General features: G+C 45.9%; 1 protein-coding gene across 4 annotated transcripts in view; it reads left to right on the forward strand.

Moving 5' to 3' along the window:
• Nucleotides 1-4098: 4098 nt before the first annotated feature.
• ADCK1 (aarF domain containing kinase 1) overlaps nt 4099-13927 on the forward strand; it is a 109587-nt gene continuing 99758 nt past the window's right edge. For 3 of the 4 annotated variants that reach the window (XM_061182757.1, XM_061182761.1, XM_061182760.1), the window contains exon 1: nt 4099-4191. The gene's annotated coding sequence lies outside the window, so the exon portion shown is untranslated. Of the gene's footprint in view, nt 4192-4382; nt 4452-13927 lie in introns of those variants that run through there. The other variant, XM_061182759.1, reaches the window with a different exon arrangement.

Consider the following 13927-nt stretch of genomic DNA (forward strand, 5'->3'; position numbering starts at 1 on the left):
TGCTTCCTTTACCACAGGCCCTAAGCCTTCTCCCCCTGCCTAGAACACAGTTCCCTTATTACTTCCTCTGCCGTGCTTTTTTCTTGTTGCCTTAAGGAAGAACTTTGTACTTTGGTTTCTCTTGCTTTTCCTCTGGTTGGCTGTGTGATGCTTTCTCCCAGATGGTCCACCTCTGGGATAAGCCACACAGCACCCTGAATGAAAACCTCTCTTGGACAGCATTCTAAACACTCAATGTAGCAAACCCAGGCCTTGCTGTCCCAGAAATGTAACTGGAATGAGTTAGTTGCTTTCCTTAATGGCTTTGGTTGCTCAGTGCATTTTCTATTTAGCTTCGCTGGTCATGTCCCCTCTCAATTTAAAACCCTTCAATGGCTTCCTACTGCACTTGGACTAAAATCCAAACTGATGAGGCCTCCAAAGGCCCCTGCCTGCTTCTCCTACTTCCTCCCACACCATTCTCTCTGCTCAGTCACACTGGGTTCCTTCCTGTTCCTCAAACATACCAAGCTCTTTCCTACCCCTGGGCTTGCTGTTCCCCCTGCTTGGAACATGCTTCCTCACCTTCCCCATGGCTGATGTGCTCATCCATTCGGGTGCAGCTTCCTCAAAGAGGTCTTGTGTGACTACTCTCTCCAAAGACGCAATCAATGGCCTCTGTCCAGTTACTCTTTACCACACCGCCCTGTTTCCTTCCTTCACAGAGTTTATTACATCATGCAACTATCCTGTTACTTCTTTGCATGTCTATTGTCTGTCTCCTCTTTCTCCACCTCAGGCAGATGACACTCTGTGAGGGCAAGGACCTTGCCCGTTTTATTCACCATTATATCCTTAGCACCTACTGTGTGGCAGGCACTGTTCTAGGCACCATGGATCTAAATCCATGCTCTCACGGAGCTTATATTCTCGTGGAGGAGACAGATAAAAGCCATCTTAAACAAATGAATGATATAATTTTTAGTATTGATGAGTACTTCAATAAATAAAGCAGTGTAAGGGGATAGAATGTGTCTCAGGGAATGTGGAGGGGTGGTGGTGGTTAGATAAGGGTGATCAGGGATGGCCTCTCTGGAGGGGTGATGATGAAAGAGAGAACAGATTGCTGTGACAGAGCAGACCTTTGAAATTATGGGGGAACAGCAAGTGTAAGGGCCTCAAGGGAGCAGGCAGATTGGCATTGAGGAAGAAAAAGGAAGCTGGTGTGACTAGAGTGGTGTGAGCTGGGGGAGATGGGTGGGAAGCAAAGGCTGGAGACAGAGGGAGTGGTAACAACCATGGGCAGAAGGGAGGGTTGGGTAAAGAGTTTGTATTTTCTTCTAAGTGTGATGGGACACATCTGTACAGCACTATTCAGCTTCCAAAGCACAAACACCATCTCACTTGATCCTCACAAGAACCTCTGAGGTAAGTAGGACAGATGACAGTTCATATCTTTTATCAAGAAGGAAACCACCATTTTATTAAGACGAAAATGAAAGCTCCGCTAAGTGAGAAAACTTGCTTTAAGTCACACAGTTCAAACAAGATTCTGTGAATCAGTGGTGTTTAACCTTGGCTGTGCATGGAAATCCTCTGGGGAGCTCTGCAAAATCCTTCTATCTGGGTTCTGTCCCTGGAAAATGGATTTAAGAGCTCCAGGGTGTGTCCCAGGAGGATTGTTAAAGCTCTCCAAGTGATTCTGCGGGGGCTAGAACTCTACACTGCTCTCAGTCTACCCACTTTTCACTATATGAACTGCGTTCTTGACAGAGCCTTTCCACTAAACTGCCCATTAAAATCACCAAGGCAACTTCCTAAGAATTACAGAGGCCCAGACTCCAAAATCAGAATTTCTGGGGCTGGGGCTCAGGCACTAGCTTGTTTAAAAGTGCCTCACTCGCCTATCTGCTTTGGAGCTTCCCACATATATTTTTAAATTTTTTCTATCTGCTGTTGTCTCCTTTCTTGTTCCTTTTGGGGTTTATGCCTTTTTTATTCCTTTCCTGTCATTTTCATGGGATTTTAGGCAGGCGTGGATTTAAATGGGTATACTAAACATACCATGTTGAACTGGAAACCTGCTAAATTAAAAATTAAAAATATTTTAAACAATTAAATTTTAATTATAAAAGTTATACATACATTCACTGTAAAAAATTCAAATATTACAAAAGGGTACAGTATAAACTGAAAGTACTCCAGCCCCACCTCCCCATTCCCATTCCTCAGGGTTAGCTGCTAGCCTGCTGGTAACGATTTCATATTTAAAGTTAACGTCCAATTAGAGTAACCATATTAAGTTTTTAATATATTTTCTCTCTCTGTGGTTTAAAATTTTCCATTTTAATTTAAATGTCTTTATGTCTTTTACTGTATTCTTCATCTTTATGCTTTTTTATATGAATTTTCTTATGCCTGGTCTGCTCCCTAATACCCTTCTCCCGGGGAGCCCCTGTTCAACCTTTGATTCTCAGCCTATAAGTCATGTCTTAGTTTACAAAGCATTTCAAAATCTCCTGAGCAAAATTAACGCTCCCTTCTTTATGTTCCTATACCACTTTGTTCATACCTCTATTCTAACACTAATCACACCACTTGGAAATTATTCCTTTTTTAAAAAAATTAATTAATTTATTTTTGGCTGCATTGGGTCTTCATTGCTGTGCGCGGGCTTTCTCTAGTTGTGGCGAGCGGGGGCTACTCTTCCCTGCATTGCACGGGCTTCTCATTGCAGTGGCTTCTCTTGTTGTGGAGCATGGGCTCTAGGCACATGGGCTTCAGTAGTTGTGGCACGTGGGCTCAGTAGTTGTGGCTCACGGGCTCTAAGAGCGGAGGCTCAGTAGTTGTGGCGCATGGGTTTAGTTGCTCTGCGGCACGTGGGATCTTCGAGGACCAGGGCTTGAACCAGTGTCCCCTGCATCGGCAGGTGGATTCTTAACCGCTGCACCGCCAGGAAACCCGGAAATTATTCCTTTTTTTTATCTTAACACCTATACATTGCAAACTCGAGGTGGTGGCAGCTGTATTATGCAACTCTATACTACTGTTAGCTCTGTACTGTAGCCCTGTACCGCAACTGTCTTCTCCCAGTTAGTGGCTTGTCTTTTTTCTTCATGCCTTTTGATGGGGAAGTTCTTAACTTTAACGTAATCCAAATTTATCAAAGTTTTCTATACCATTTTGCTGATGTCATTTAATAAACCCTTCCCTGAGATAATAGGAAATTTTCCTTCAAAAGTTCTGATTTTACTTTTTCCTTTTAAATTCTTTAATCTATTTGGAATTAATTTTTTGTGTTAGGGCCCAACAGATAACCAGCTGGTTCAGCTCATTTGCCAGCTCTGTCATATATCAAGATTCCACATGTGCCTGGATTGTTTTTGGGCTCTCTAGGCTGTTTCATTATCCCTCTCTGCCTATCCCTATACTAATATCCCATAGTCTTAATTTTTATAGCTTCATAATAAATGTTGATATATGTAAGGATAAGTCCTTGAAACATGTTACTCTTCTTCAAGAGTGTTTAGGCTCTGCTTTGTCCTTTTCCATACAAATTTTAGCTTAGCTTGTAAACGTCCAGAGAAAATCCTGTTGGAAAATTTATTAGAATTGCATTGAATTGATAGATGAATCTTCCACCCCATCTCTGTTCCCCCACGAAGTAGCTCAAGAGATGTTTATAGAAGGAATGAAGGTCTGATGATTGTCTCCAAAGTACATCTTATAAACAAACATTCAGTAAATAGAGGTCAATGAATGAATGGGGGACAAAATGACTAAGATCGATCAGCACTTTCTTACTATTCAGCAACTGTCAGTAAAATTCTTCTTTGCCTGTTGTTAATACACAAACCCACGACTCCATCCTCCTACTGAACATAAATCTATGACCAATTTGGATAGCTTCTTGAAAATAAGTTTTCAGGAAGGCTCCTGGCCGCAGCGCAGGCAAAGAAACAGGCTATCTGACAGGTCAAGTGTCTGCGACCCCTCTGCCTCCCTAGGTGGAGCGGTCCAGGGCGACCGCGGTTGTTCTTTGGCCCTTGTCCCCGCGGCTTAGGGAACCAAGAACTACAACTCCCGGCAGGCCGCGCGGCGCCCCGGCTTCACTAAGAGCAATCCGGAGGTGGCGGCAAGCAAAGTTCCCCGCGAACTCCCGCCACCAGGCTGCTGCTGGAAGCCGGGCGCCGCGTCTCTGTTTCCCACGGGGTGAGTAGGGGCAGCTCCTCGGAGGCCCGCGCAAAGCCCGGGCTGCCAGGGCCGCGGGGCGCGGGTAAGCCAGTATGGACGCGCCGGGCGCCCGCCTCTGCTGGGGCCTCCAGCCGGGAGGGAACCCTGGGCCGGTGACCTTATCACCCGGGGCCCGGCGCGCGGCCACGTGACTCGGGTGACTGGCAGTGCCCCATCCCCTCTGCGGCGACTCTCCAGCCTGGCTCACCAGTGGGCGGAAGCGTGGCGCAGTCCTGCGTGTAGGTAGAGCTGGAGCTGGAGGGAGGCAGTAGGCGGCTCAGCTAGACCTCCTCAGCCTAGGTGGTCTGTGGGCTCCGAGGCGCAGGCGTCCGGGGCTGGAGCGCAGGCTGGATAAGAGCGGGGGCGCGCAGATATCCTTGCCCTCCGCAGGGGCCTGCGCGACCCCGGAGCGCGCCGTATCTATAGCACTTGGCGGGGCCCTGAGCTTGCGGGGACCTGAGCTTCCGGATCACACAGTAAACGTGTGCTGATGACAGCGCTGTATGGAGAGAAGCCTTTAGAAGACGTCTAGTACAGCTCTGTCCCCAGGTTAAGTGGCATTTCCTTTCTACTAACTAGGAAGTCATTCGATTCAACAAGTACTTATTGATCACCTCCATGATTCTTGGCGCTTAGTGGCTGCTCAGGAAATATTTGCGGAGTTGAAAGTGAATTAGACTTTGTCTGTGCCTTCACACGTTTTCTTTAAGCAGTAGTTCTCAAACTAGCGTGCATCAGAATCACCTGGAGGGCTTGTTACAACACAGAAACCTGGACCCCATCCCCCAAGTTTCTGATTCAGTAGGTCTGGGGTGGGGAGCGAGCACTTGCATTTCTAACATGCTCCTAGGACATACGGATGCTGCTGGTCTGGGAACATACTTTGGAGTATCACTGTTTTGTAGGAAAAATTCCTGTGAACTTAAAGCACCAACTGGTCACTCCTGGTCCTGGGCCTTTCTGTCCTGGCTTGCCAGTTTAACTTTGGTAGTGATAGTAAACATGTACGTATTACTTTGTTCACTGTTTCTTCCCCCACATTATATACAGATTTTCATGTAGTCTACACTTGTGTCAATTTTCCTGGGTTACATCATATTGTATCTTTGGCCATTTCTCAGCAGCCCTCAGGATGTAAACTTTGACCTCTGCTGGGAGAGTTTACATTTTTTCCCTTTCTGATATACACTTATTTTCTTGTCACACAAGGGACCTATAAGACAAGAATAGTGCTTGGTTCATGCATTCCCCTCCCCTCCCCCCAACTCACTGAATAAACCATCTCAGTTTAGCTATCTACATCAGAGGCACTTCAGGGACCCACCTCAGGGCCCAGCAAGCCCTGTTCTCATCCACCTTGTGCTCTCTTGGCTGGAGCAGACACACCTGTATTCAAGTCCTGGCTGCATCACTTAGTAGCTTCCCAGCCAAGTTTCTTTCCTTTTCTAAAACTCAGCTTCCTGAGCTGTAGAATGAGGCTCTAATAGGATGCACCCCAGAATGTAGTTGTGAGAGTTACATGAGATGTTTAAGCACTTGGCGCTGTACATTTCTGGTTACAATCTCACTCACTCTTCTCCTCTTACCTGCTACTCACTCTTTGTGCTTGGTTTTCCACTGTTCTCCCTGAGTCCCCCTATCTCTGGATGAAGTAAGTGGAGAATTCTATTCCTTGCCTGGATGAGATTTATTTTTCCCGTCTACTCTGGTACTTTGGCATCAGTTGGGGATTCCTTTAATCAATATTGATTGAATCACCTTCAGGGCATCAAACACTAGGAAAGGGAGTGATTACATTTGGATTACATTCCTATCTACAGGGCAGGGCAGGGCAGGCTATAAACCTGCTCAGGTCAACTAGATGGTCCCTCAGCATTGATATGAGACATGGTGGTATCATCCACCTTGGTTGCTTTTTATATACATCAGTAACCAGTTCTCCCTGAAAACCGGATCACTCTCTCCAAATGTATTATTGGGTCTTTTCCAGTCTTGGGAGCAGACCAAAAGAAATACTGCTCGTTTGTCTAACGGTCTCTCTAGGAAATGGGAGGAGGAGCTGTGGTCACTTTATGGGATTAATGGGATTGGAGCCCTAAATTCTTTCCTCTGTGGCTATTCTCACCTGTGCACTAAATAGGGAGCGGTGATTCTAGGCTTACGGTCCTGTAATGTGGCATGGGGAGCAGGCAGCAGATGGATGGTAGCTGAAAAGGCCTAGCCCTGTGAACAGTAAGTGCTTGGTTCCCTATTTAGTTCTGTACAGAGGGTGGAATTTCATTTGACCATCAAATTTAATTTGTAGAACTTCCCAGACTCTCCTCTTGCCTTGTCTCAATGCTTGCTAGTATGTTTCCTGTGGTCCAGCAAGGTGGATTCCATGCTCATCCTTGATTTGACAATAACACAGCTCTCCTAAATGTTTCATAGCCTTGAATTGGTGGTTTCTAGTGAGGTGCTTTGGTTGATCTGTGACATGCTGTTGATTTCCAGGGTGCCAAGCATTGTCTTCCCTGTGCCTGGCACTGTTTGGGGGTGGTAGAGGGTCAGAAATCATAGTGACTGATGCAGTTACTTGAGAATGGGGTTAAGAATGTTGGGGATTGGAGGTCTGCGAGTCCCTGTCAGGAAGGTCACGTGCCATAAAGAGAAAGGGCTGAAGGTCTACTCTGCCATTTACCAGCTGAGCCACCTGGGGCAAATCACTCACCCTCTCTGCTCCTTGGTTTCCTCATTTATACCTGGGGATGGTAGTAATATCTGTCTCACCTCACTGGGTTATGTGGAATAACTAATGTGATAATGAGTGCAAAGGGCTGTGTGAAGATCAGTTATTGCTATTATTATTATCTAATGGTTAGGTTTTAGGGTCCAGTGGCCCCAGGCACCTCCCCCTCCCACCCCCAACCAAAGAAAAGGATGTGCTGTTACGAGAAACAACTCAGGTGAAAGTCAAAAAAGGCAAGTAAACAGAACTGGGCAGGTGATTCATTAGCAAAAGATTTAATAATGAAAGGTGTTTTTCATCGACAGACATATTTCACGGCTGACAGGGTCTTTTAAAATTGCTACCCCGAGGGAAGCAACTCATTTACATGTTAAAGACTCACTGACACCTTATGGAAAACTCCAGCTCCAGTCTATTTAGATACAGTTTGACTCCTATATCATCTATTTTATGTTTTTCAATTTCCACCTCTTTTATTACTGAAGACATTTGCATGAAAACTGGGTCTTGGGAGTTGTGTCTGCTTTGCTGCTGCTTCCCCACTCAGAGGTGGGCTTAAGGCTGGGGTGGCCTCATTGCCTAGAGGGACAGGCCTGGAGGATGGTGCAACCTGAGGAGGATGGGGCTCGGGGAGGGAAGTCTGGGAGGGGTGTTGGGGGTGACTGGAGGAGGATGGCTGTCGAATTGTCAGCCCAAGTTTGTGATTCTCTCCTGGGAACCTGTGTTGTTACTGACTCTGTACAGGTCTCATAGGGTATAGTTTACCCCTTCATTAATTCATTCATTCAGTGAATACTTTTGGAGCACCTATTCCATGTGCTAAGCAAGGTTATGGCCAACTATAGCCTGCAGGCCAAATCTGACCACACCCATTACTTTACATACTGTCTATGGCTGTCTTTTGCCTTGCACTACAATGCAGAGTTGAGTGGTTATAACAGAGATGTTATAGCCTGCAAAGCCAAAAATGTTTCTATATGGTCCTTTACAGAAAAAGTTTGCTGACCCCTATTCTAGGCAGAGAGAATAGCAAGTGCAAAAGCACTGAGGCTGCAACCGCATAGCACAGGGAGATCAGCTCCGTGCTTTGTGACCACCTAGAGGGGTGGGATAGGGAGGGTGGGAGGGAGGGAGATGCAAGAGGGAAGAGATATGGGAACATATGTATATGTATAACTGATTCACTTTGTTATAAAGCAGAAACTAACACACCATTGTAAAGCAATTATACTCCAATAAAGATGTTAAAAAAAAAAAAAAAAAGCACTGAGGCTGGAATGTGCCTGGCGTGTTTGAGGAATAGCAAGGAGGCTGCTGCCATTGGGGTGAAGTGAGCAAGGGGGGACAGTGGAATGGCCGGAAACACTGGAGAGAACTGGGGAGTCAGATCATGAAGGGCCTCGCAGGTCATGCCAAGACCTTGGCTCTTTTGAAACCACGTACCTCAGACTGGGACTCGAACCCAATTGCACCTCAGATGGGATTCGAATCCAGCCAAAATTCCTATTGGGACTCGAACCCATGGGCTGGGACTTGAACCCACTGTCTTTTAATTAAAATCACTCACCTGGTGTCAGGACTTACTGAAGCTCAGGTTCTTTATATCTCAGCGCAGAAGGAATTCAGTGAGAGGTAAAGTGATAGGCAAGAAGTAGATTCATTAATATAGGACACTTGTGAGGAATATAAGCAGGCAGTCAAGGGGGCTCTGCCCTGAGAACTAAGTGGGAAAGCAGGTTTATTTAGTGAGATACACACTCCATAGACAGATTGTGGGCCGTCTCAGAGGGCGAGAGACCCTGAGATATGGGGTGGTTAGTTTTTATGGGCTGAGTAATTTCATAGGCCAATAAGTGGGAGGATTATTCCAATCATTTCTGGGAAGGGGTGGGGATTTCCAGGAATTAGATCATCACCCACTTTTTGGCCGTTTATGATCAGCCTCTGAACTGTCATGGCGCCTTTGGGTGTATCATTTAGCTAATGTATCACAATGAGCATATAATGAGGCTCAAGGTCCACTGGAAGTCGAATCTTCTGCCATCTTGGGCCTAATTGGTTCTAACTAGTTTATGTCATATCCTCAATGGCTGTGTCATTCTTTTAAAGGTTGTGCCCTGTCCCCTTCCCTCCTGTCTCACTTTGAGTGAGGTGGGAGCCATTGGAGAGTTTAGAGCAGAGGAATGCAGAGTTTGACTTAAGTTTCCATGTTGAGAATAGACTGGGGAAATTTTCACTCTCTCATTCATTCCTTCAGTCTTTTTTTTCTTTTTATTAGCAGACTTATTTACTCACTTATTATTTATTAGCGAATTCTGCCCTTTGCATTTAGTGGAAGAGGCAGATGTAGGACCAGATTATTAGAGGTAAAAACAGTGTACAATGAGACCAGAGAGGAAGGAGCAAGGAATTCTGAGTGATTGGCTGACAAAACTTCATAGAGGGATAATGCGGGATTGAGTGTGGGGGGATATTTTGGGAGATGAAGCTGGAAAGGTGGGTTGGGATGAGAATGGGGTGGGCCTTGAATGCCTTGCTAGAGAATTTGGACTTTTTGGTAGAGAGTGGGTAGGTAAGAGTGATAAGAATGCACTTGTGGGTTAGGATGATGATGACTTGCGTGGCAGAGTGAAGGTTGGCTGGGATGTGGGGAAGTGTTTGGAATGGGGAATGGTTGAATGGTTCAGGCAAGATGTGATGGGTTTCTCCCACCTCCTTTATTAATTGTACAAGGTTGTGCTGAATTCTGGTCCCTGAGAGCTAGGAGTTCTTCTATATAAGCTCTTCAGCTTTTCAGAGAAGAAGAAATGAAGTTTAAAATAACAATAAGGAAAAGAGTCTCATTTACTGAGCATGGTAGGCATTCTGTTAAAGCAGCATCTCATTTAATTCTCACAATGACCCTATGAGGTAGGTACTGTCAAGAACCTCTTTTGTAAATGGAGCCTCTAAGAGGTTGTGGTTTGCTCACGGTCACACAGCTGGTGAGCAGTAGAGCCGGGGGTTCTTCCCGGCTCCAGAGGCTGAGTTCCTGACCACCGGTTGCTCTGTACTGCCCTCTTAGTGTGGGCTTTTCTGCAGGCCCCACAAGGAAGGTCCCTGGATCACCCCTCATGGACCTTTTTGAACTGATGATCTTGAAGGAGGAAGGTGTGTGAGGAGCTGAGGGCACTCAGCCTAAATTAAGGCCTGCGTCCGGGTCCAACTGGGAACCTGTGTCTTGGCAGAAACAAGGTGGAGGGGACATTGAGCGTGCTGCCCCTTTCGATAGCAAATACTACAGGCTGAGGGTGTAGAGAGCAAGATGTAAAGGTAGGGCTAGGTGGGGGACTGCCAAGATGCTAGAAGTGGGGCATGCAGAAGTTGATAGGGGAGTAATAAGATCCTTTACTAAGCCTGGCATTGGGTGAAGACAGAATAACAACCACCACAATGGCGGTGGTGGTAATAGTGTTACTGGAGGGGGACCCCTTCTAGGATCCGGGCATGGGCTCTTGTCTAACTCGGAAATGAATTGTCCAAGGAGACACACGTACTGACAAAACAAAGGGCTTTATTGAAAAGGGGTACTCCAGCGGAGAGCAGCAGGGTAAGGGGACCCAGGAGGACTGCTCTGCCACGTGGCTCGCAGTCTCAGGTTTTATCGGGGGGGGGGCATTTAGCTTTCCGGGTTGTCTCTGGCCAATCATCTTCTTTGTGCTCATATTTGGTCTGACTCAGGGTCCTTCCCGGTGGCATGTGCATCTCTCAGCCAAGATGGTTTCCAGTGTGAGGGTTTCTGGGAGGTTGGCAGGACATATTATGGGCGGGGGTCTCCTCCCTTCTCTTGGCCCCTCCCCAATTCTTCTTTGGTGGCAGCTTGTCAGTATCCTGCTCCTTATTGGGACCTCTGGTTGTGAGACAACTCATGCAAGTGGTTATTACCGTGCCTGGCCAGGGTGAGTGGTTTCGGTCCAAGGTTCCCTAACAATAGTAATTGCTACTGTGTTCTTACTGTGTAGGTGGCACCTTGCTAAACATTTTGCATGATTTCCTCATTCCTCACCACCTCATCAAGTAGGCACTGCTATGATCATCCCCATGTTACAGACAAGGTCATGGGATTCAGAGAGAGTTAGCAGTCTGCCCCTGCCTACCCAATGTGTAAGTGATGGTGTCGGGACTCAAACTCAGGACCACTGGATTCTGGAGTGCTTATTCTCAACCACCGTGCTCTCTCTCATCTGAAAGGAACGAGGGATGGGGTAGGGAGGTTTTCATAAAACAAAGAAGATGTAAAGAAAGGGGATACTACAAAGCAAGGTTTAATTTATTCTTTTTGTTTATAAACCCCTTTCTTGCAGAGTTAGGAACTGCTCCCAGGAGTTGGGCCAGAGCATTTGCTTTTAGTGAAAGAAATGAGTTTCTTAAATTATCCCTTTAAAAATAATTTCTTGCATGGGACTTCCTTGGTGGCGCAGTGGTTAAGAATCCACCTGCTGATGCAGGGGACATGGGTTCGAGCCATGGTCCGGGAAGATCTCACATGTCGCGGAGCAACTAAGCCCATGCACCACAACTACTGAGCCTGAGCTCTAGAGCCCGCGAGCCACAACTGCTTAGCCCACATGCCACAACTACTGAAACCCGTGCGCCTAGAGCCCGTGCTCTGCAACAAGAGAAGCCACCGCAGTGAGAAGCCTGTGCAACACGACAAAGAGAAGCCCCCGCTCACTGCAACTAGAGAAAGCCCACGTGCAGCAACGAAGATCCCATGCAGCCAAAAAAAAAAAAAAAAAATTGCTTGCAGTCATCCTTGTGGGGTGAATGCAGTCATCTGGGGTTGCGAGTGGGTAGGATAAACTTGGAAGGGGGCATGGTTTCACTGATGAATTTGAACATATGAAGCCTCTCTTTATTAAAAATGAAATATTTAGAAGAGTGGTTCTCAAACTTTACATAAAAATAACCCATTATATTTCCTATTAAAATGCAGATTCCTGAGTCCTACCCCCAGCTTTGATGATTCAGTGGGCCAAGGGGTGGACTTCAGAAATCTGCATTTTTTTTTTTTTTTTTACTTTGCTATATCATTATCATTATTATTATTTTTCTGGAGTCTAGTTGATTTACAGTGTTTCAGGTATATAGCAAAGTGATTCAGTTATACATATATATTGTTTTTCAGATTCTTTTCCATTATAGGTTATTATAAGATATTGACTATAGTTCCCTATGCTTTACAGTAGGTCCTTGTTGTTTATCTATTTTATATATAGTAGCATGTATCTGTTAGTCTCAAATTCCCAATTTATCCCTTCTCCCACTTTCCCCTTTGGTAATCATAAGCTTGCTTTCTATGTCTGTGAGTCTAGCAGAAATCTACATTTTTGAAATGGCACCCAGATTGATAGTTTTTGCAAGAGTTCTTCTGACCACACTTTAGAAATGCTGGCTAGGAAAAGAACACTGCAAAGGGAAAAACAATGGGATTATAAAAAGAACTGGGTCCAGAAAAGTCAAGAAAGGAGAGAAAAAGAAACAGAACAGGTAGGAATATAGAAAGCACAGAAGATGGTAAAATTAAACCCAAATACATAAGTGATTATGTTAAATGCTAACAAAATCAACTATATGCTATTTAGAGAAACAGTATAAAGTGTAAGTTGAAAGTAAAAGAATGGAAAAATATGTCCCTGTGGATACTTTAAAAAAATCTGTGACTATATTATGAGGCATGAGTCAAAATAGACTTTAAAGAAAATGCAGACAAGGCTGTTTGGAGCAATTGTTTCCATACAAAGGGGAAACAGAGGCACAGAGCAGGGAGGGGATGGTCACAGACTGAGTCCAGGGCAGAAGCAAACAGGATGATGACCTAAATTTTCCTGCTGCATTTGTGCCGGGTTTGCACCTGCAGGTGGCTTGATGGTGGCACTTCTGGGTGGGACTTCTCCACTGGCAGCTGCAGCTGTGGTCAAGGACTTTAGTCTGATATAGAATTCCTAGGAATTGAAGGGGAATCTGCCCACTGGCTACAGAGGCCCCAAAGACTGTCTGTGCAGCCACCTGGCAGGCTGAGCGGTACAAGTAGAGTGGGGAAAGGGAGCCGGGAGCCCACTTGGTCCCACTGAATGGGAGTGTGAGTTTGGTTAAACAGAGCAAATCAGCAGGTGGACCTTGAGCCCCTAACCAGAAAGCAGCCTGGAGGACTGTGAGTGGACAAAGTAGTAACAGGCATGGTGTTTGCCCTCAAGGAGCTTACAGTCTAGAAAAGGGACTGTCTATTCTTTTTTTTTTTTAATTTATTTATTTTTATTTATTTATGGCTGCGTTGGGTCTTCGTTTCTGTGCGAGGGCTTTCTCTAGTTGTGGCAAGCGGGGGCCACTCTTCATCGCGATGCGCGGGCCTCTCACTATCGCGGCCTCTCTTGTTGGCGGAGCACAGGCTCCAGACGCGCAGGCTCAGTAATTGTGGCTCACGGGCCTAGTTGCTCCGTGGCATGTGGGATCTTCCCAGACCAGGGCACGAACCCGTGTGCCCTGCATTGGTAGGCAGATTCTCAACCACTGCGCCACCAGGGAAGCCCGGGACTGTCTATTCTAATCAAAATAAATATTTTGAAAATCAGTCAGACGTGGAGGGCTTACCTGGCTGGTCTGACCAGCTGCCATCTTGGCTGTGATTACTTCTGACCTGGGCATGGGGGCTAATGACGCCTGTGTGTGCTTAGTGGTACAATCATAGTTTCCGTAAGAGTGGTTAACATGCAGTCGCTTCTCTTATCTAAAACGGGATCCTTCATCACATATTCATCATCCTTCCTCTTACCCGCTTTGATTTTCTTCTCAGCACTGAATACCTGCTGCTATTCTAATACATGTCTGTTTGCTTGTGATCTGTCATCCCCTCTAGACTGTAAGAACTTTGTCTGTTTTCTCAGCTCTCTCCCTAGTGCCTAGAACAGTGCCTGGTACTGTTGAAGAAAGAATGACTTTGACAGTTGA

The sequence above is a fragment of the Eubalaena glacialis genome, chromosome 2, assembly GCF_028564815.1.
Source record: "Eubalaena glacialis isolate mEubGla1 chromosome 2, mEubGla1.1.hap2.+ XY, whole genome shotgun sequence".
In the NCBI taxonomy this organism is placed as follows: domain Eukaryota; kingdom Metazoa; phylum Chordata; class Mammalia; order Artiodactyla; family Balaenidae; genus Eubalaena; species Eubalaena glacialis.